The 23,756-nt window shown below is 45.4% G+C and overlaps 2 long non-coding RNA genes across 2 annotated transcripts in view; one reads left to right on the top strand and one right to left on the bottom strand.

Annotated features, from left to right (window-relative positions):
- Positions 1–23,756, bottom strand: part of LOC138772466 (uncharacterized) — a 256,638-nt gene that overhangs the window by 10,810 nt on the left and 222,072 nt on the right. The window lies entirely within an intron of this gene.
- The window catches only part of LOC138772465 (uncharacterized), an 85,530-nt gene continuing 79,557 nt past the window's right edge, over positions 17,784–23,756 (top strand). Inside the window, exon 1 of the long non-coding RNA XR_011359771.1 lies at positions 17,784–18,020. This is a non-coding gene — a long non-coding RNA (uncharacterized lncRNA). The remainder of the gene's footprint in view (positions 18,021–23,756) is intronic.

Here is a 23,756-nt window from a genome sequence, read left to right as displayed (position 1 = left end):
ACAACTAACAGGCGGAGCCCTCATGTCCTCATAGTGAACACGCGCTCCTGTGTCACGAACATCCAACTCAGCGTCTCTACACACAGGACACAGTGCGTGAGAACAGACCATCCTTCTACCTTGTGTAGGTCATTGCCGATCTCTATGCTCCCAAACCGGTATCGATATGAGCTACCTATGTGGCACCTATAGCCAGGCATGCTGAGTGTTGTAGTTCTGATTGCTATACTGTACAGTAACTTATATATCACATATCCAGCTGCTGTGTTATCAGGGTTATACAGTTACTATACATTATACACCACATGCTGTTTGCTATACTGTACAGTAACTTGTATATCACATATCCAGCTGCTGTGTTATCAGGGTTATACAGTTACTATACATTATATACCACATGCTGATTGCTATACTGTACAGTAACTTATATATCACATATCCAGCTGCTGTGTTATCAGGGTTATACAGTTACTATACATTATATACCACATGCTGCTATACTGTACAGTAACTTATATATCACATATCCAGCTGCTGCAGTGTTATCAGGGTTATACAGTTACTATACATTATATACCACATGCTGATTGCTATACTGTACAGTAACTTATATATCACATATCCAGCTGCTGTGTTATCAGGGTTATACAGTTACTATACATTATACACCACATGCTGCTATACTGTACAGTAACTTATATATCACACATCCAGCTGCTGTGTTATCAGGGTTATACAGTTACTATACATTATACACCACATGCTGTTTGCTATACTGTACAGTAACTTGTATATCACATATCCAGCTGCTGTGTTATCAGGGTTATACAGTTACTATACATTATATACCACATGCTGATTGCTATACTGTACAGTAACTTATATATCACATATCCAGCTGCTGTGTTATCAGGGTTATACAGTTACTATACATTATATACCACATGCTGATTGCTATACTGTACAGTAACTTATATATCACACATCCAGCTGCTGTGTTATCAGGGTTATACAGTTACTATACATTATACACCACATGCTGCTATACTGTACAGTAACTTATATATCACATATCCAGCTGTTGTGTTATCAGGGTTATACAGTTACTATACATTATACACCACATGCTGATTGCTATACTGTACAGTAACTTATATATCACATATCCAGCTGCTGTGTTATCAGGGTTATACAGTTACTATACATTATATACCACATGCTGCTATACTGTACAGTAACTTATATATCACATCTCCAGCTGCTGTGTTATCAGGGTTATACAGTTACTATACATTATATACCACATGCTGATTGCTATACTGTACAGTAACTTATATATCACATATCCAGCTGCTGTGTTATCAGGGTTATACAGTTACTATACATTATATACCACATGCTGATTGCTATACTGTACAGTAACTTATATATCACATATCCAGCTGCTGTGTTATCAGGGTTATACAGTTACTATACATTATATACCACATGCTGATTGCTATACTGTACAGCAACTTATATCACAGATTCAGCTGTTTCTCATTGTTTGTTTCATTTGTTTTACATGTTATTCAGAATTTTTTTTAAAAATCATTATTTTTGGGGTGTGGAACCAGGGGCGTAACTACCACCATAGCAGCCATAGCGACTGCTATGGGGCCCTCCGCATCAGGGGGCCCAGTGGCTCACTCCTGCAAGACACTGGGCAACTGAACGGTCTTCATTTGCAGCACCCAGTGGCCAAGTTGAGCCAGCAGCATCTTTTTAACTTTTTGGACTATGGAATAAACACATTTTTCTATGTTATGGAAGCACAGGTGGATATATGAAATGTACAATATGTCTCATCACAACAAGTCTGTCCAGAGAAGCGATTGCTTGAAGGGAATGTGTCAGCTCAAAAAGCTTACAGTACATGCAGTGGTGTAGCTACCATAGAGGCAGGGTAGGCAGTTGCTATGGGGCCCGTGCAGGAGGGGGACCCGGGGGGAGAAGGTAAGAGCATGTGTCCTTCTGCCTAACCCCTCATGTACTGCAGTGTGTAAGTGACCTAATGTTAATTTACATGCTGCAACACAAAAAAAAAAGGGTTAACAAGCAGAAGACAAAGATCTCTGCTTCATTGCTCTGATAACCTCTGACCTCTGTTCTCCGGCAGTTAAGTAGGAAAGGAAAATGTGCAGAGGTCAGGGGTTATCAGTGCACCAGGAGTAAAGCATAATATATATTATACACACACACACACATATATGCGGTGCTTTGTGTTGTGCGTAGGGGAGGGGGGCCCCTTAAACTTTTTTGCTATGGGGCCCCATGAATCCTAGCTACGCCCCTGACCTGTAACACCACACAGCACACTGTATTCTCTACCTGTAACACCACACTGTATTCTCTACCTGTAACACCACACAGCACACTGTATTCTCTACCTGTAACACCACACAGCACACTGTATTCTCTACCTGTACATGGCTACATAGCTATGTAAGTTGTGAGGCCATTCATACCTATATTGTGGTCACCACTAACCACAAACTATTTCTAGTGCCAAAAATTACTAAGGTTATGTTCACACACGTACTGAGTATTTTTGCTCAGTATTGTGCAACCAAAACTAGGAGTGGATTAAAAACGCAGAAAGGCTATGCTTAGAGATTAACAATTTACAGTACAAATCAGGCGAATCTAATTGCTTTTTTTAGCTCGGCAATCTGCTTATCAGCCGGCTGCCATTATGGTCCATGCCACTCTGTGCTGCTCCACTCCGGGTGCCTGGAAAAGCTGGATACAGTTCTGGGAAAGGACCCGGTAATTATTTTACATTAAATAACGGCCATCCACGTAATATGAACAATGTGTGTGAACATAGCCTTTCAGTTTTTTTAAGCCACTCCTGGATTTGGTTGCAAAATAATGACCAAAAATACTGTGTGGGAACATGCAATTTGCAGAACTTCTCTCGTGCTGCACTTTAGTCTGCAGGTCCAAGAAAAATGAGCCCAGTGTAAAGGTCCTATTACACGGGCCGATCAGCAGGAGCTAGCTAGTGCTGACCTGTCGCTTTACAAGCGCTGACAGTGAGTGGGTAAGTGCAGGCGGGGCTCCCCGAACAATGGCAGCAGATCATTGCCATCCTAGTCGTTGAATGACAATTGATGTCTGCTGATCATTGCCTTTTTTTTTTTTTTTTTTACATGAAGCGAATATCGGTCAATAATCGCTTTGTGTAATAGGGCTTAAAGGGGTACTCCGGCGAAAAACTTTCCCAGTAATTGAAACACATTACAAAAGTTATATAACTTTGTAATATGCTTTAATCACCTATCTGCCCCCCTTCCCTATCTTTTCCCCCCTCAATCCCCCACCAGGAAGTGACGTAAACTCATTCTTACCTAATGACTGTTGACCCCAGGCTGCTCTGTGGAAGCCATTTTGTGACAATGACATCATCAAGAGGGAGGCAGGTCTAAGCCCTGTTAAGCCAGCCTCCCTTTGTCAGATGACTCAGGTAGCTCAGCTCTGATTGGCTGAATAAGATGTAAGCCATCTAACAGTTTTACAGAGTCATTTAGACATCACAGGAGACAAAGTGCATCATGGGAAAGCCCAAACCAGGAAGTGAAGAAAAAATTAAGACTTCAACTGGAGCTTCAAGGACCTGCAAACAGTGGGAAGTTCAAACGAAGACAGACTTAGGAGGGATGGTAAATGTAAAAACTGTTGTTTTTTTTTTATCAGTTCCAGAGTACCGCTTTAAGGCTTTGTTCACACTTCTAATTCGGCCACAGTTTCTATCATGTGCTATTTTTAATACTGGTGTCTTCCTATGGGGGCTTCTCAGGGCCCCAGAGCAGCTGCTACATCTGCACCCCCTATAGTATATGTCATCCTCAGAGGGAAAGCATAGCGGGCAGTATAAGGTCTTATTGTAGAGGAAGGCGCAGCAGACACCAGGTTAATACTCGCTGCTTCCACACAAGTGCTGAGTCAGGGCAGAGGAATGCTCTTTCTTTTTTGCCTTTCCCTTTCTCTTAGAGAACACATGTACAGGGAGGTGAGCAGAGGGGGAGGATGTTACAGTAATGTGGAAACCTGACTTCCCTCCCTCACTTTCCCCGGGGATCGCGTGCAGATGCCTATATTTACCTGATGCCAAAAGAGAGCAAGGCAGACAGAAGGGACAAGGTGCAGCTGGGTGTAATTGCGGTTTGTGAGCAAGGGCGGAACCCGAAAGCCAAGCAGGAGCTCCGCACGCACAGGAACAATGCTGCTATTCTTGTACGATCCAGGAAAGAACGGGCCTGGGAAAACTGTTGGCTCACGTCCGTACACCTGAATGGCTTCAAGACGGAACTAGCCCCGCTGTGCAAAGCAGATGAGACGCACTTCTGGTCGCTCGCAGGATCCATTGCCTTCCATTTATATTGTAGTATAGAAAATATCTAATCAATAAGCCCTTTGTTTTATTGCAGCCTGCAAAGTTGTCAAAGTCATCAAAAAAAAAAAAAAAAAAAAGACAAACTCAGCTCTGCTACATCTGTAGTAATATTCTCAGTAATATAGGTCATCCTGTGATCACAAGAATAAAGCACGGAATAGGATTGGTAGGGTTAAAGGGGGAGTTCACCCAAAATGTTTTCTTTTAAATCAATCGGTTTAAGAAATTTATACAGATTTGTATTTTACTTCCATTAAAAAATGTCCAGTCTTCCAGTACTTATCAGCTGTGGTATGTGCTGCAGGAAGTGGTGTATTCTCTCCAGTCTGACGCAGTGCTCTCTGCTGCCACCTCTGTCCATGTCAGGAACTGTCCAGAGCAGGAGAGGTTTTCTATGGGTATTTGCTACTGCTCTGAACAGTTCCTGACATGGACAGAGGTGGCAGCAGAGAGCACTGTGTCAGACTGGAGAGAATACACCACTTCCTGCAGGACATACAGCAGCTGATAAGTACTGGAAACTTGAGGTTTTGTTTTTTTATAGGAGTAAATTATAAATCCCTGCCACCAGTTCATCTGACAGAAAATTTGTGAACTTCCCCTTTAACTACAATGATCCAGCTGTTGCAAAACCACAATTCCCATCATGCCTGGACAGCCATAGCAATGGTTAGGCTGTCCAGACATAGGGGAAATAGAGTACTTTTTATGTACGGTACATTCTCTTTTCTGTAGTCCAAAACTAAAGCACCAGTGCTTCATTTCAGGGATGTGATCACATGGGAGGTCACCATACATTACAGGTAATATGGTGCTGCTCTTCCTTTCAAAAGGAACCAAACTGTCAATGAAGTCTAGTAGGTGCCGTACGCTGCCTCTGGCTACAGTATAGAGCATTTCTGGTTTAACAGCACATATACTCTTGGCACCACCATGCAGTGATGTTTCAGGCGTTGGTCTCCACTGGTTCCTGTGATGTTCCAGCCCTGCAGGATCTGCCCGATCAGCCAATCAGTGACTAAGGTCAGGCACAGTGTGAGTGGGGCAGATCCGGTGCGGTTGGAGTCTCATAGAAAGAAGCAGTGACTTATAGAGGACAGGAAGCATCGGTGCAGCAGGGGATTGAGGTAACAGAGTACAGTTTCTTTATTGTGTTTACACTGCCCCATAGCCTTGTAAAAATTTCCCAGTAGAACCACTTTAAATGGACACTGATGTTTTGTTAGGGGGGATATTACTATGAAGAGCACAGGGTGGGATTACTATGGGAGAGCACAGGGGGGGGGGGGTTACTATGAAGGAGCACGGGGGGGGGATTATTACTATGGAGGAGCACAGGAGGGGATTACTATGGGGAGGGGGCATTACTATGAGGAGAGCACAGGGGGCATTACTATGGGGAGAGCACAGGGCTAGGGGGCATTACTATGGGGAGAGCACAGGGCTAGGGGGCATTACTATGGGGAGGAGCACAGGGGGGGAAATTACTATGGGGAGGGGGCATTACTATGGGGAGAGCTCATGGTGAGGGGGCAATAATATAAGGGTAGCACAGGTGGCCATTACGATAGGGACTGCACAGAAGGCGCCACTAACTATAGGGGCCGGGGGGGGATTACTATAGGGGGATGGCACGTAAGGGGGGCACCTACTATATACAAACTGAACAGAGCTGGCCACCTACTATATAAGGGCTTCACAGAGGGGTCAGACTACTATATAGGGGTACAGGGGATCTAACTACTGTATGTGCTGGAGCAAGTACCCTAAAATGTTTCTCTGACAGATTCTGGAGAGAGGATTCATGGCCAGGAGAGGACTGCAAGATGGCCCAGGCAGAATGGAGAGAAAAAGAAGTGAACAACTCTGATCAGAGAAGACATCTCCTGTGAGTCACTGGATGTAACTGCACTCTCTTATAGGGTATGTAGTGATAGTGGTCATGGTGTGGTCGTACTATGTAATGATATCATTAGTAAAGTCATCCTGTTTTGTTCATTTGCAGGATGGAGCTAATATGTAGTCACTGTATGGTGGTAATATTGTCAACAATGTTGTAAGATAGCATTGAGGGCACTATACTGTGTGTGGATACTTAGAGTGTGCCCTTAAAGGGGTTTATGTGGGCAGCAAAAATTACTAGTAGTGCACTACAAGTATATGAGCGCACTCCCTGTGTACATTTGGCGCCAAAAGCAAATTCCGCACAGGACACCATCTACCCTAAGGTCCGGATGCACAGCTTGGCAACCAGCACCCAGGCAAGTGCTGACACTAGCCCTTTAACTGTACAGATTAGGAGCACATACAGTTAAATACAGCACTGTATTTGAAAGGTCTGGCAGCCATTGGCTCCCGTCAATCACTCATTTGGCCGGAGGCAGCACTGTGCCACAACAATGTAAATCTTTGGCTGTCCAGGCATGATGGGAATTGTAGTTTTGCAACAGCTAGAGGTTCCCCATCCCTGCTCTAGAGATACATCCTGTCCTGTAGTACTAGGCAACCCTTTAATATGATTGGGTGCAGTGTAATGCTTCATTTATCCTGTGGTAGCGCTGTAGATAAAACTACTGCCAGATTCCCTCACAGATCACCACTGATCGCTGGAGGTCTCAGCAGGGGAACAATTGTGAGGTTTAATGTCAAGTGACCCGTCTAACAAGTAGGGATTGTGCAAAATAGAGAAGCCCTTTAATCTGTATGTGGGTTTTATATAGAATCTTATACTGTCTCACTTTCCTGAAGATGTATTACTCAGGACAATGAGCCAGTCCAAAATGGAGAGGAACTGGCCAATGGTCCCCCTCAGCCGAGGGGTCACTTAATGCTTTCGGACCCTAATTCATGTTCTGTACCTTCCCCCCATGTAGTGGTGTGTGGCCCTCCTTACACCCCCCTATAGTGCTGTAACCACTGGGACACTTTCACACCAGCTGTGGCTCTTAGTAGAATCAGCGGTTTAACTAACACAGTAGCAGCCATAGCGGCTGCTATGGGGCTCATGGCATCGGGGCCCGGTAGGGCCAGCCTCCTAGTTTAAAAGTTCCCTGGGCCCAGCTACTCAGTATACTCCTGCCCGTCATCCCAGTCACAGGCTTTATACAGTAAGCTGGATAACCCCCAGCTTACTATACAGAGACTGTGATTACTATATAAAAAGGGATTATGAGAGGCAGGAAGGTGTAGAGAAGCAGGACACCCTCCCCTGCACCCCTGGGCCACTCACTATGAGCTCAGGCTTCTTTCTGCTCCCCTCCTATGTCAGAACAGAGGAGGAGGGGGGAGAAGGTACACACTGACAGCTGCTGCTGCAGGGGAAGAGGAGTCACTGTAACTAACCTGAACACCCCGGAGCTTCCCTATATAACAAGTTAGTGTACTTGTGTGTATGTATACATGCATGTGTGCATCTACTGGATGTAATGGGCCTATTTGTGTGTATGTGGAGGTGGATATCTACTGTACGTAGGGTGCCCATTTGTGTGTGTGTGTAGCTGGGGGGAGGGGGAGAGGGCCCCAATAATTACTAGTTACTCACACTTACTAGGATTTAGTTCTAGTTAACCTGTCAATCACCGTCGGGGTGATGGAGGCCGATGCCTTCCGTGGGGTAGTTCTACATTTTGAAGCCACTTAGTGAAAGTAAGTGCAGAGATTGTCTCCGTGTCTCCTGTCACTTTCTATAGTTCTGGGAGACTTATCTTCCAATTCCATCTGACATTCTTTGTACTTTCTATACATTCCCATTGTGCTGCCTGACTGCAAAGCAAAGTCATTATGTCCCCGGGAGTCTCATCCAGTGTAAACAGTTCTATACGGGTCCAGCCTCACTGCCCGGGACCTCATGTCAGGCTACATCACTGTGCTCCAACCGGGGGCTCTCCAAGTGCTGGAAAACTACAACTCCCATCATGCAGCACAGACACCTGAAGGGACACATTGGTCTAGAGGGCGTCAGAGCCTCATGTTATTGAAACACTAAACCCCATGTCTATTCACACTTCATTTGCTATGCAGGTTAACATGATCTATTTCTTTCAAGATTTTTTTTTAAATGTCATGGTTTTGTTAGATTAACCCTTCAGGGTGGTGACCAAGTGACCTTTGGGCTCCTACTGCTGTTATTGACCTTCCATGGTGCACAGCTATCTCTCATACTCTCAATTTTAAGGGTCCAGGACCAGAGTGGGGCTATTAGCCAGTACTACTCACACAGGATTTCCTTCCCATTACTTGTCTGGCCAATCACAGGACAGCCCCTATTCTCTCTGCTATGCCATGACACCAATTGCAGGTGGTGTGTGGGGGAGGAGTTAATTGCAGGTGGTGAGGAGTTAATTGCAGGCAGTGTGTGTGGGGGAGGAGTTAACTGCGGGGGGGGGGGGGGGGGGCGCAGACAGCCTTAACTGCAGGCACTTAGAATTTTTTTTTTTATCTCAGGGCACCACTACTAAATAAATTTCAAGAGGTAAAGGCCTAAAGGTGAAAAAGTTGGGGGGGATTGACGATGCTCTGGGTCTACAAGGTGCTATGTGAGCAGAAAGGTAAGAAACAGCAGCTGAATAGCAAGGAAAGGGTTACACTAAGCTCTGATGCACAGGGGGTTACATTCACAAGGCATCTCTGTATATACATACAGCAGTATGATCGTTGCTATTTACACAAGGGACAGCTTCCCTGTGCTTTATGGGTAGTCAGACAAGAGGGAAGCCTTGATTTGCCCTTCAGAGACAATGTGGCTGACAGCTTGGCCGTTCTCTCTTGTACATAACACTAGCTAAGCCCCGCCTCCACTTCCTGTGTTCTGTCTTGGTCTCTGCAGGCAATGGACAGCAGATTGCCGAGATGTAATACTATGTGTTACAATATGTTTCTAGTGTGACTGATCTCAGTTCCTCTTCTTGTTACTGCCCATTATTGCGTATTTTACATTTTCCTGTAGGTGCAGGAGGCCACAGTGTTCCCTTCTTCCATACCCCGGGCTATAAATCTGCTGTATTCTGTCAGTACTACTAACCATTTTTTTTGTGCCATTTTGGCTACTAGAAGTACGGACCTATAGCTATAACACATTGTCCTTACACATGCCACATATTCGATTTCCAAACTCTATACATTACCTATCCAGGCTGCAGGGCTCCTCTTGTGGTCTCCTCCCCGGGTCCTGCAGGCTCCAGCTTCAGAGCGGCCTGTCTGAGCTGACAGGCCGCTCAGCCAGTCACAGGCTGGGACCGCCGCGGCCAGTGATTGGCTGAGCGGCCTGTCAGCTGAGACAGGCCGCTCTGAAGCTGGAGCCTGCAGGACCCGGGGAGGAGAAGACCACAAGAGGGGAGCCCTGCAGCCTGGATAGGTAATGTATAAAGCTTAAACAAGGGCTGCAAGGACATGGGTAACTATGTCCATGCAGTCCTTGTTAAATAATTATCGGGCCGTGTAATAGGCCCAGTAATTGGCCGCCGATCTAGCAGATCAGTGCTCATTTACAGTTATTATCGGGCCCCCATCAGCCTGTGTACTCAAAGGGTCCATACTGATTGCTAAACTACAACTCTAATCGTGACCTGCAGCCAGGCACCATCTGTGCATGCTGGGAGTATACAGATTAATATGATCAGACTGATACATTGTAAAAACATATCAGAACACAAAACAGATTTATCATGCTGGTGTATGGATTGTCTAGACCAAATATAAGAGGAACAAACCCTCAGCTGTGATGTGGTTAAAGGGGTACTCTAGTGAAGAACAATGTTGTTAAATCAACTGGCGTCAGAAAGTTATACAGGTTTGTGAAGGACTTCGATTTAAAAATCTCCAGCCTTCCAGTACTTATCAGCTGCTGTAAGTCCTGAAGGAAGTGGTCTACTCTTTTCAATCTGACACAGTGCTCTCTGCTGCCACCTCTGTCCATGTCAGGAACTGTCCAGAGCAGGAGACATTTTCTGTTTCAATATTTTTTTTTTAACTAGAGTTTTGTCATATACCCAACTGGAAAGAATACATCACTTCCTGTAGAAAATACAGCAGCTGATAAGTACTGGAATACTTCAGAAAATTACAAATCTGTATAAGTTTCTGACACCAGTTCCCCTTTAAGCCCTATGGCTTTTGGCATCTAGAGAGAATGTTCTTGGCTGCAAACAAAGATCATGAAAATAGTAAAGAATTTATAAACAGAATAAACTCCATCTCAACACATAGAAAATTACTTCTCTTTTTCCAAACTTCCTCCAATGTGCGGTCACCATGCACCTAAGCTAGGGTGTAGCTATGGGGTCGCTGTGGTCGCAGTTGCCACCGGGCCCGGATGCCACATCATTGGCACCAGTGTAATAATAAATGGTAGACATGGGCACGGTTACAGATTTTGCACTGGGGCCCAGGAGCTACCTCTCTGCTACATGTGCACAGCAGTGCGGCCATCCTGCTCACCTATGTCAGCTATCCAGGATTTCTGGTCGGCTTCCTGCATTCCCACGTGACGTTCCATGTAAACAGGCTGCAGGGCCCTGACTGACACCTTGCGTGTTAAGGAGAGATGATACGCTGCGCCCCGGGCTCTGCGCTCGCCTTTGTGTGTGTGTCTCGAAGCCTCTGACAAGCGCTGAGTGATCCCCGGGGATGGCCCAGGTGCTTCTACAACAATGCACAGCATTGTTCTCCGCCTGCAAGTCCCTGCGTGCGTGGGCCCTGCCTTGTGTGTGAAACAGGTGTATAGGTTTCCTGTCACGCTAACAACCGCTACATGCAGACAAGCACCTCGCTCGCACCGCCAGCTCGTCGTCTCTGGGCACGCATTCAGAGAGTGCGTCACTGCCACTCAACAAGCCACACATTGTATCTGGGGGGGGTAGGATAATAACAGTGTGCACCAGGGGCTCCCACATGATACGCAGAGCCTGGATGGCGCCCAAACTGCAATTAGTGGAGGAGCAAACTTTACCGCAACACCACAAAGCACCGATCCCTCCCATAACAAGAGGATAGGGGCGAGGAAGCCACAATACCCAGGATAGGCAGAAGCTGGTGTGTACTGACTGTACAGGGGGTAATAATAGCAATGGATGCTGCCAGTGGGTTATGCAGAACTAAAGGGGACGCACATCCTCCTGAATGTATAATCGGAGGAGGGGAGGGGGCAACTATGATCAGAGATGGGGAGGGGGCAACTATGATCGGTGGGGGGGAAGGGGGCAACTATGATCGGAGGGGGGGGGGCAACTATGATCAGAGTAGAGGAGGGGGCACCTATGATGAGAGATGGGGAGGGGGCAACTATGATCGGAGGGGGGGGAGGGGGCAACTATGATCAGAGATGGGGAGGGGGCACCTATGATCAGAGTAGAGGAGGGGGCACCTATGATGGGAAGAGGGGACAGGGTGCCTATGATCGGAGGAGAGAAGGGGGCACCTATGATGAGAGATGGGGAGGGGGCACCTATGATCGGAGGAAGGGAGGGGGGCACCTATGATGGGAAGAGGGGACGGGGTCACCAATACTTGTATAACCTATACGAGTAGTTGTGCATGGTACTGTAGCTTCCCATTCGGTGGGTGGTCTGTGAGGGTGCTATTATAGGGATAGTGATTATTGGTTGAACAGGACAACATTGCCCTGTGTGATAGGGAGAGCGATCAGATTATCCGCTCACTTGAATCAAGAAACGATTAGCTGTTGTCTGTCCATCTCCCTGTGTATTAGAGGATGTAATGTAGATGGATGATCATAGGGAAGGGCAGCAGGAAATCTCCAGTGATTACTGGGCCGTGTAGTACATTAAGCTTGTAATCTTTGATAGTAGAGGTCTTCTTTAGCTGATTGATGAGGCACTCCGCTCACTCGTGTGCCGCAGACTCTTCACTGTTCACCAGGGCTCATAGTACTAAGGCAAAGTCCCTGGGCGTGGTAACTGCTGACCCTGTCAGATGCTGTTAAGACAAGGAGACACATTGTACCCGTCATATATCCAGCTGTGCTTCCATAATGTAAAAACAAAATAAAATTCTATATATAAAGTTCAGCTTACAGACGTGCAGGAGCTTGGAAAAGCATCTTTCACTCTTTGTACCTTTCATATATCCAACTGTGCTTCCACAATGTAGAAAGTTTTTTTATTCTATATACAAAGTGTCTCCTTGTCCTAATAACTAACAGTGTCAGCAGTTTGGAACATGAATTACAGTTTCATTTTAATGGGATAAAGCTGCAAATCAACAGGATATTACAGGTCGGGGCACTGGTAACCATTGTGGAAGCTGCCTACCCTCACCAGCCCCGTGACCTCTTCAGACCTGATCAGGTAAGCCATTAAATTCAGATTACCCCCTTAAGGCCATGTTCATATTGGGTATGAACATCGTCCATCTGATATGTTCACCCGACATACTGCGGTAACAGCTAGATGAACCTGATTTGCACATTCGGGTGTGCCACACTCCAATTTGCCATAGACCACAGTGTGAGGTACGGCTGGGATCGGTACTTTACACTGTGAGCACAAGGTATTTTGTACGGCTGCTGCTAACCAAACAGCGGCTGTACAAACCAGACCTGTCAATTATTTTATGCGGCCACAGAGAATAGCGGCCGTAGTGTATACACCATGGACTTTTTTTCTATACACTTCAATGCAGTTGAGTATTGTTAGTTAACAGCCGCCGTTGTTTTACTAACAAAGACAATGTGTGAACGTGGCCCAAAGGGGTATTCCACTCAAATATAACTTTTGATATGTTGCTGTCCATGGGGATACTAACAATTCATTGCATACTTGTTATTATATATTCAGTCTCCTTCCCCCAGTTCTCAGCTGCTGCTTTCCGATGAAGACACACAAAAAAATGTGAGTTTTCATCTCTGCTCCTCCCTCCATTCTGATACAGCTGATGTGAACAAGTCCCTGGTAGGCTTTTTCTGCAACATTGTAGCTACTTTGTAATCCTGGGAGGGTTATTCAAGTTGCTGATGAGAAAGCAGCAGCTGAAAACTGAGGGAAGGAGACTGAATAGATAACAACAAGTATAGAAGGAATTGTTAGTCTCCCCATGGGCAGCAATATATCAAAAGTTATGTTTTAATGTGGAATAACCCTTTACGTATAATAAGACTCACTAGACACGCGCCAGTGGTGGGGGTCTGACCGCTGTGCCCCCTTCTGGAAAACAGAGGCTCCTTGTCCCCCCAAATAAATGAAGCAGAGGAGTGCATGTCTGGCCACCACTCTTCTATTGGATTGTAACAGCGGTCGGACCCCCACCCACCCTGTAGGTGATCAGTAAGGCTACTACAAGTGATTGATCATGAGAATGGAGACTCTTTTTTGGCACATAAACCGGTCATAGGTTTATATCAGTAGAGGTTTCCTGAAAAGAAGGGGAAGAAGCGCTCAGATGAGCATTGTTTAAGAGACAAAGCAGCCAAGTGCTTCTTCTCCTTCCTTTTAGCAATTCCTTATTATTAGATAATTACATTGTCCCCTATGACATAACGCATTTAGCGGAAAACGAATGAGAAATGCTGACTAAACCTGCTGATTTGGAGCGTCTGACCATCTAATGCAGGGATGGGGAACCTTCGGCCCTCCAGCTGCTGCAAAACTACAACTCCTATCATGCCTGGGCAGCCAAAGTGAACATGATGGGGCCTTTCACACGGGCCGATATAATAAAAAAAAAAAATGTAAAATTTTTCAAATTTAAGCCATAATTTTTGGGTGGAAATGCTGCAACCATCATACTACAAAACGAAAACTCACGCAATTACGAGCATTCACAGAACAGATACGAACGAAATTACAATCGCATTAACAACTTTACACGGCTATTTATCATTTAAAACAGAAAATTATCACTTGTCGCTCGCCAAAACGAGCGATTACGCGATTTAAAAGGTGTAAAAGGCCCCTTAGGTTGAAGAAGGGGGTCTGCTTCTTCCCTCGCCCCTTCTAGTTCTTCTTTCATTATAAGTGGATGGGTCGTCGGCATCAATGGCGTCAAGTGTTTAAAAGGGAAAAGGTCGCCGGGGTCAATGGCGAGGATCTTGTGTTACAATGGAATCATTGTTGTGTGGCACTGCGATGGGCTGAGGCATTGTCCCCACACCCCCCAGTGTAACACCCCCCAGTGGAACATCTCCAGATATCGCCCTCTGACCCCTGGGACCAGTAAGAGTTATCCCAGGGTACAGACAAAGCCGTGGCCGTCATCTTGTAGTCACTAGGTTCCTGCTTGGTCGCCAGTCATAGGTGTAAAGGTTGTAGCTGCACCTGAGCGTTGATACCCAATAGGATCTATAGGAGGGTATCATAGATCATGGCACACCTCTGGTGCCAGTGCAGTAACACAGTATCACTGTCTATAACAGGTCATGGCACGGACAGCCTTAGCCACCATCATGGGCAGCAATGAAGTAAATGGCAGTAAGGTGATAAAGTAGGACAGGTGTTACTGTGAGGCTATGGCTGCCTGTCCTGGTCACAGTGAAGCATGTAAGTGTTCAGCCATGAGCTCACAGGGGAGCGGGTGATGGACGGACGGGGAAGGAACAGGGGCTCTCAGGAATGCACCTACAAGAGCACAATGGGGGCATTCAGGATCTCCGGACACAATAGGCCCCTTCTACAAACAGAACGCCTCCCACCCGAACAAAAGGCTTCTTGTCAGAATTATTATCACCAGGACTGTTTTCTTGCTAATTTAATTCTTGTGTTTTAAGGCAATAAAACAACACAGATTACAGAACACCTTTACCCAGCATGGGGGGTGGGCAGACGGCCATTGGTGTTCAGGTGCCCATTCACTATCAATAGATTGGGGGGTCCCATAGGTCAGGCTTTATCTGCAACTTTGTAGCTTCTTTGTAATGCTGAGAGGGATAATCACAGTGAGTTCATTAATAACTTGAACTCAGAATAACCCTCCCAGCATTACAAAGAAGCTACAATGTTGCAGATACAGCCTGCCAGGGACTTGTTTACATCAGCCGTCTCAGAAGGGAGGGGGGAGGAGGGGGAGACAGAGAGAAAAGCTCACACACACAGATTATTGTCTTCAGTAGAAAGCAGCAGCTGAGAACTGGGGGAAGGAGACTGAATAGATAATAAGTATGGAAGGAATTGTTAGTCTCACCAAGGGCAGCAACATATCAAAAGTTATGTGTGAGTGGAGTACCCCTTTAAAAGGTACCTGCCTTGCAGCTGCTGTGGGAGGATCAGGTTGCGTTTGACAATATTAGTTTTAGCAGTGAGGGACAGAGAATTGTTGGAACAACCTTTAGGTATAGGGAAGATGGACCTTAGGGTGAGTGTCAGCTGTTTTGAAGGGGGTGTTTACCTAGGGCAAACCATTTTAAAGAGGCACCCCAGTGTCCTGCCTCCTGGACCATCAATGATCCCTTGTAATATAAGGTGGAACCTGACAGTAGTGAGGTCCATACACGTTAAATGTGTCCCAGGCGGAATCCATGAATTTAAGCAGGGTCAGCTGTCTGTCCATTGTGTATACTGGCCTCCCGACTACACCTGTCTGGGGAGAGAAGGATCGGGCGTGCTGAATTCCAGCTTCTGGGCTCTTTTGACCTTGGGGAGATAAGGCCCCACCAGAGGTGTCTGGCAGCAGTGGGCCTCCTCCCTTCTGACTTGTATGCATGTGTATAGGGGAAATGCTATTATATGTGTTAGGCCTTTTCTTCCCCTTACAGCGCTCCCACAGGGGACATAAAGAATTACAAACTGCCCATAGAAATCAATGCTCTGTGTCCTTCCAGATGTTTTAGGTCGGCTTTGCAGCTGCTATCTGCTCTACGAGAGGAGGGTCCTGAATAGCAGGAACCCCCCTGTATTAACGCAATCCCCCAGCAGTCAATGTGAACCATTAAAGGTAACTAACTTTAGTTTCGCAATAAAACGTTGAGGACGTGACTTGGCATAGGTCTACTACTATGTGTAGTATTCAGCGCTATAAACATCACATCGTCACACCCCTGGTATTACTGCCGAGCACTGTCACAGTCCCTGGAGCCATTATATTCACCATCATAGTGAAAGGTCCTCATCTCCTGGGTCATCATAAGCTACAATTATGAAACCTGCTGTATATCCAGTGACCATCTATGCCGCAGGTTTGGTTAGAGGTCAGGACTTACACATTGCTGGTGTGTATACCGGGGGTGACTGGTCCCAATTAGACTTGACCAATACAGGAAAGCTTCATCTTCCTCCGATATGAGACTGGGAGATAGGTTGGAGACCACTGCTTTACAGCTACTCCACTAAGACTCACCAGCTGTTGTGAAACTACAACTCTCAGCATGGTAGGAGGAAGACCCTGTCATAGATTTTGCATTGGTACCCATCTCTATTCTATGGACTGTCAGCGTTACAGCAATAATCATCACTTCTAGGATCCGCAGTACACCAAGCTCTATCTATGCAGTCACTTAAAGGGATTGTCTGGAGATGGATTTGTATTTGAAAAGTGACAAATCTGGGAAAAAAAAATTATACTCACCTGCTTTGATCCTTCATCTAATGCACGGTCCGGAGTATTCACCATTTCCTCATCTCTATTATAACACAATCGTTTTCATCCGCTGTGATCTGTTCCGAAGATGCCCCATCTCCAACACAAGGAGGAAGTGGTGACCATCAGAGCAGCAGTGGTGGAGGATCAGGGCAGGTGAGTATGACATTTCTTTATGGTTTTACCCCAGGTTAGCCACCTTTTTGAATAAAATACATTGCTGGGAAACCCCTATAAGTTTTAGAGGTTTTTAAGGTTTTGACCTCCCCATTGAAGTGAATGGAGAAAAGATGATTATAAATCCGTACGCAGGTCAATTTCTCTACTAATTCCATGCAGATTTTCCCCACAGCCTGGGGTTGAGGTTTCTTGGGGTAAGTGCTTACTAGACTAATCTGGCACAGGCAGTTTCCACACCTAATTTGCAATATTTGGTAGCGATTTTGGTGCATATTTTATAAACAATGCAATTTCAATAGTGAGGGGGAAAAAAAATTATATATATATATATATATATATATTTTTTTTTTTTTTATTTTTTTTTAATCTGTGTTGCAAAATACTGTAGGGAAGGTACAGTCAGTGTCCTCTGTGGCTGCAGGTGAGGATTTGCTGCAGACTCTCTGCAGGAGCAGCTCCCAGCAGTGACAGGGTTAACCCTCCCAGGGACTGTGGAGGAAGTAGACTTTGCAGAGCTGCAGACAGTGCATGAGCTGGAGCTATTCGTGTGAGCTGTGGGTGGTGATTGGCAGCCGGTCCCTGGAAGGAGGGGAGTGCATTGTGCTCTTACCTCCAGCCCTGGCACAGTGCTGAGCAGAGAGGCTGAGGAGCAGCCAGCTGCAGCATGCACCCTCTCAGTCTATGGGAGTCTATGGGAGCCTGCAGCATGGATAGTAGGGGCTCAGCACTGGTCTATGGAAGCATGGGATTCTGTCACTGGTGGGGATGATTTCTATGGTTATACTGGATTCCTGGCTGTGGATATAAGTGGATTTATCTGTGCACACATGGAGATGGAGTATTCTATCATTGGGGCCAAAGACCCTGGAGGACTCTGCAGGTAAGAGAGTGTCTATGGGCCCTGGCAGGTGTTGTGCTTCTACAATGATCTCACCCTCTGGGCACATTCCCCCTGGGTATGGACTGTCTATACTACTATGAATATGGATGGTTTATATGGACTGTCTATAGTACTATGAATGTGGACTGTGTATATGGACTGTCTATAGTACTTTGATTATGGACTGTGTGTAGTACTGACTATGATACTATGTATATGGACTATGTATAGTACTGACTATGGGACTATGTATATGGACTGTCTATAATACTATGATTATGGACTGTGTGTAGTACTAGCTAAGGTACTATGTATATGGGCTGTGTATATGGACTGTCTATAGTACTATGATTATGGACTGTGTATAGTACTGACTATAGTATTATGTATATGGACTGTCTATACTACTATGAAAATGGATGGTGTATATGGACTGTCTATAGTACTATGAATGTGCACTGTGTATATGGACTATCTATAGTACTATGTATATGGACTGTGTGTAGTAGTATGAATTCGGAAGGTGTATATAGTACTGTGTATAAAGTCTGTGTATTACTGTCTATAGTACTATGCACATGGACTGTGTATAATGGTATACAGACTGTAGTGCTTTTCATAGTACTATGTATATTTACTGTACAGTATATATATATATATAGTGCATTGATGTATGTGGACTGTATGTAGTTCTGTCTTGTACTTTGTATGGACTGTGTATAATATTGTTTATAGTACTATGTATGCACTGTGTATACATACACATATATACATTATATATATATATATATATATATATATATATATATGACTGCAGTAATGTGTAGGAATCTGTATGGAATATTATATATATAGTAATTTAGTGCTGTCTATAGTGCTATATGGGCCAAGTTTAGTACTGTGTATAGACCAGGTATACTTTGTGTATAGTGTTATGTCTCTTTGGACTGTGTATGGGCTAGCTATAGTACTATGTTCACTACTGTACCCTCCTCCTCCATTGACATTTGTCTGTAGACGTTCCCATCAAGGGCACATTCTGCTGGGCTCTATGCCGCCTGGCTCTGCCCTCTCACCTGGCGGTGCCTACCTGACCTGGCTCCATACAGAACACCTGTGCAGGATTTTGGAGCCCCCACCGCCGGCTGTCAGTACTTTAGTCTATAGATGTAGTGGTGCCCGCCTGTCTCGTTGACTGTTGTAATGCGCCCAGAGGAGATGTTACCAGCGATGACCCCGGGGACCCCCTTAATGGTTATGCCCCAGTTCTAGTTGCCTATACACTGGTGCACAGATCCATAGTTTTGGTTGTTACACACATAACAGCTTGAGACTACACTGCACACATGGCACCACCTTGTAAAGGTCACAGGGGGTCTTGGCATGAGGGGTAGTGAAGTCTTCCATAGACAATATCATTGGCACACGTGTCATCCAACAGACAATAGTGAATTGTGGGAAACTGGCCCAGATAATAGAAAAAGTTGTAAGAATATTTAACCCCTCTGACGTCACCATAACCACAGCAGGAGCCATCGCCGAGTCACTTGGAGGCTCCAGCTTTGCCTTTCAAGTGGCCCGCCGTGAAGGTCAGAAGGACATGTGACTAACGCTGACAGCCCCACCTCTGCCCACCACCTAGTGCCCCCCTAAACCTGGGACTGACTGGTAGCTATGGGTCTGCCCTCTGTCCGTGTCCTCTTGGAGGGGTTAAGACTCTACATCTGTCTAGACAACAACTCTTTGAGCCAATGTCAAGAACCCACATGGAGAATAGAGGCTGAAAGACCAGGGAACAGATGTCGGTGCACGCCGGAGCCAAATGCCATTCAGCTGCATTCATTCTCCACCGATCCTACAGTACGTATCCAGACGGTCAGGGCTGATGTGACGGGTCCCTGTAGGAAGACATTACTGGACCCATCTGTGCAATATCCCACATGGCCAACAATTGCAGCCGCTTCCCCTAGGAGGACACAATGGAGTCTTTATTCCTCCCATTGATGCTGGGTATGGGTGATAAGGAGCATTATCAGCCATAATATTCAGCAGGAAAGGTCACTGTGCTGTAATCCAGGCGGCTTTATCTCTCCATCATCTCAAGAATTTCCTTGCGTGCGTTCTGCCCGGGTGTCACTGCACAATGTGTCATGTTCTCGCTCGGTTACAACTTACAAGGTGTCCTGATATACATGTGTATTCCTGTATGTTACCTATAGGTCCCCCTGGCTTATACAAGGGCAGTAGTGTTATAGCCGTCACCTATATATATCTCTAACGGCCCTGAAGATACGTGAGATCACAGGGGCAAGGATTTGTCCGGTGATAGCATGGCGTAATGGTTTGCAATTGTCCTGTGCGGTGATGGCACACACTGGTGGTCCTCTGGATCAGGTCAGCCTCCTGACACCTATGCGATATCTTCAACGCCTTCTCCAGGGTCCTGCTACACCTGGTCCAGGTGCCAAAAAGCATCAGGGACCTGTAAGATACTAAACCACCAGCGTGTTCCATAACCGCCTATACGAAGGTCGCCCGTTCCTGCGATCTTACAGCTTTTACCAAAGCAGATTCCGAAACTTGGATCCATTGGTTATGGGCGTGCGCACTTTGATGATGGTGCCGTGAGTGGTTCACCTCTCCTCAGCATTGCTTATGTACCCAAAACCATTGGCAATGAGTCATCTCCAGTGTGAAAAGCCGTAAGATTTCAGGAACGGAAACTTCAGGTAGATTTGGGACACCAAGGTGCACAAGGTTTAGCATCCTAAAACGCATTGATGTCCCACTGCCCGGAGAAGGGAATCAGGATCTCCTTCTTTCAAGGGGAAATTTCACCAAGGATTCAAGATACTCCCAGGTCCTCAGCATCAGTGATCCCCACTTAAGTAACTACAGGTAACACCATTCTACGTTATTGGGGCCTCTGCAAGATTCATTACAGTACAGGAACCACAATTATTTGTTATCTTTGGGGGAATTATTGTATAAGAGCTTATTTTTATAAAGTAATCAATGTCCATCAGATCTCTCACTTTCCATAGAGACCAGCCCTCTACAGGTATACAATAAAGGGGACTTCTGTATTATCCCTATACGCCCTAATAGTGTGTAGCAATCCACAGTGGACAACCCACAAGGATATAGCCCACTATGCTTAATGGTGTAGCAATAACAAAATCTGGATAGTCACAACAAGGCCTATGGACGTGAATGAACACACCACCAGTAGCATGCCTCCTTACATAGGATTACAGGCTAGTAACTCTCTCACCAGGAGACAACACAAGCTCTTGGTCAGTCCAGTAAGGCCTCGTGTGTCTATATATTGATGTAGAGAGGCCGGCCTAGACGTGAAGGTCTGGAAATTGAACGGCATCTGTACGTTTTTAAGAAGAGAACAAGGATGATGTACAGAGGGAATCCTTATTACATAGCAGGTGTTTTAAGTTTATGGGGTTCTTTATCATAAGCTTGGTGTTGCCAGTACGTGTCTGAAGCTGTAACCCATTGATATCCACAATGGGAGCTGACAACCCCATGTCTCCTGGAGACAGCTATTACAATGTTGGATTTTAACTTGCCCAGTACTTCGCTCCCATGGGATGTACACCACTGCCAAGGGTGACTAACAGTAACTTAGTCCCCTCTCCACATTGGAAATTGCATGCTAAACTAAGATGGTGGGAAAAGCGGATGGCAAGATCAGCATTAGGACAACAGCTATTGCTTAGAAAAAATTGGTGTTCATCCATTGATGTGCAACCTGATTGAGGATACTGTGGTGCTTGTGTGATCGCTGCAGCCTCTGCAATGTTTACATGCACCTGCAGGTAATGAGCTATATGTAGTGGTGGTACAAGGAACTGCAGTGTTGTCCCAGTGAACAGGGCAAAGAAAACTGTTCCTTGTACCGCTGCTACTAAAAGTAAAGCAATTGCAGGTACAAGCAGAGGTACACAATGTAGAGGCTGCAGTGATCCCATGACAGCGGATCAGCAGTCCCAGTGTAATATTAATAGTCCATCGAATTTTTAAAACCTCAATAACACCATCAATGCTGACCAAATATACAATCCACTATGTACATGCTGTACTGCGATTCTATCACCCAAGGGCCTACAAAGTCGTCTTACCATAGATCATAGGCTCTAGATCTTCTTTCTTAGTTATGCAGAATACAGACTAAGGCTGGGTTCACACTACGTATATTTCAGTCAGTATTGTGGTCCTCATATTGCAACCAAAACCAGGAGTGGATTGAAAACACAGAAAGGCTCTGTTCACACAATGTTGAAACTGAGTGGATGGCCGCCATTTAATGGCAAATATTTGCTGTTATTTAAAAAAAAAAAAACGGCTGTTGTATTGAAATAATGGCCGTTATTTACTGTTATATGGCGGCCATCCACTCAGTTTCAACATTGTGTGAACAGAGCCTTTCTGTGTTTTCAATCCACTCCTGGTTTTGATTGCAATATGAGGACCACAATACTGACTGAAATATACGTAGTGTGAACCCAGCCTTAAACACACAAGTGTGAAGTGACCTCATCACCAAGTATCAGGACCATCTCGGAGACCAGTCCCTTTCTCCGAAGTAAACTCGTAGAACCTACATGCTACCCAGAACAGACTTTGCAGGTTTTCATTGCACTACACAGGCTCAGCACGGTATGAGCGAGATGGAAGCTGACAGGTCTGTCAATGAAAGTGACAGGTGTACAGAGGCTTAGCTGTAAGAGATGGATAAAGGGGATGGGGCATTAAGAGATAATACCAGTTTAAAGTGCAACTAAAGCCTCTTATTAGTAAAGTAGTGAAGTGGATACAGGAGACTTTAGCAGCCCATTACCATAGATTAGAGGATGTGCTTCTCTGGCTCAGCAGATACACGGTGATGGACAGGGTTGTAGAGTCAGAAAAGGGGCCTAAGCACCTAAACCATCATTGTGGTCGTCAACTGAAAGAGCAGCTTTTTCCCCAAGTTCTGGGTTGGCGTCCCGGTTGATAGTGATAAAGGACAAAATATATGCCAGGACAGGGCATTGACCCAAAGATGTCACTAGGTGTTGTGTGGTACAGAGCCTGGAAGGGGATGTTGATGCAACCTTTCCCACCAACGGCCGACATCTCAGAGACATGATGGAGGTTGTGAATGGTTGGAGTATGGGAGTAGGGATCTCCACCAGCCACTGGGACCCCCACCAACCACATGGTTCCACTATCTTAGGGTACTATTAGACAGGTCGATATGAAGTGCAAGTAAACGCCGACCTGTCAGGTTAGTGCTCGCTTGCTCCTCGTTCCCTGTCTGTGCTATTACACACACAGACACCGACTAGTGTCTTGGAGCAGCGCTCTTGTTATCGTGATTTTGGCTCATGTTTGAGAACAACGATGATCACTGCCTTTCAACATGAGCTATTACACGAAATGTTTATCGGCTGAATCGGACGTGAATCGGCCAAGTATGGCCGATAAGCGCTTTGTGTAATAGGACCAGCAAGTACTGGAGAATAACAGCGACAATCTGCCTGGTTGCTGGTTTGTTACTCTCATCTTGAGGCTATGTGTGCTTACATTTTTTTTTTTTGTAAAATTTCTGTTATTTTCTCTACCGTTTGGCCAAATAGAATTTTTTGTACGTGTTTTTTCCAGTTTTTTTTTTTTTTTTTCTTTCTTCATTCTGTAGCAAATCAAAAGTTTTTTTGGTAACATTTTTGCTAACAGACC

The sequence above is a fragment of the Dendropsophus ebraccatus genome, chromosome 14 (assembly GCF_027789765.1).
Source record: "Dendropsophus ebraccatus isolate aDenEbr1 chromosome 14, aDenEbr1.pat, whole genome shotgun sequence".
NCBI lineage: Eukaryota > Metazoa > Chordata > Amphibia > Anura > Hylidae > Dendropsophus > Dendropsophus ebraccatus.
The sequence above is the reverse complement of the archived record's forward strand: the minus strand, read 5'-3'. Positions and strand labels throughout refer to the sequence as shown.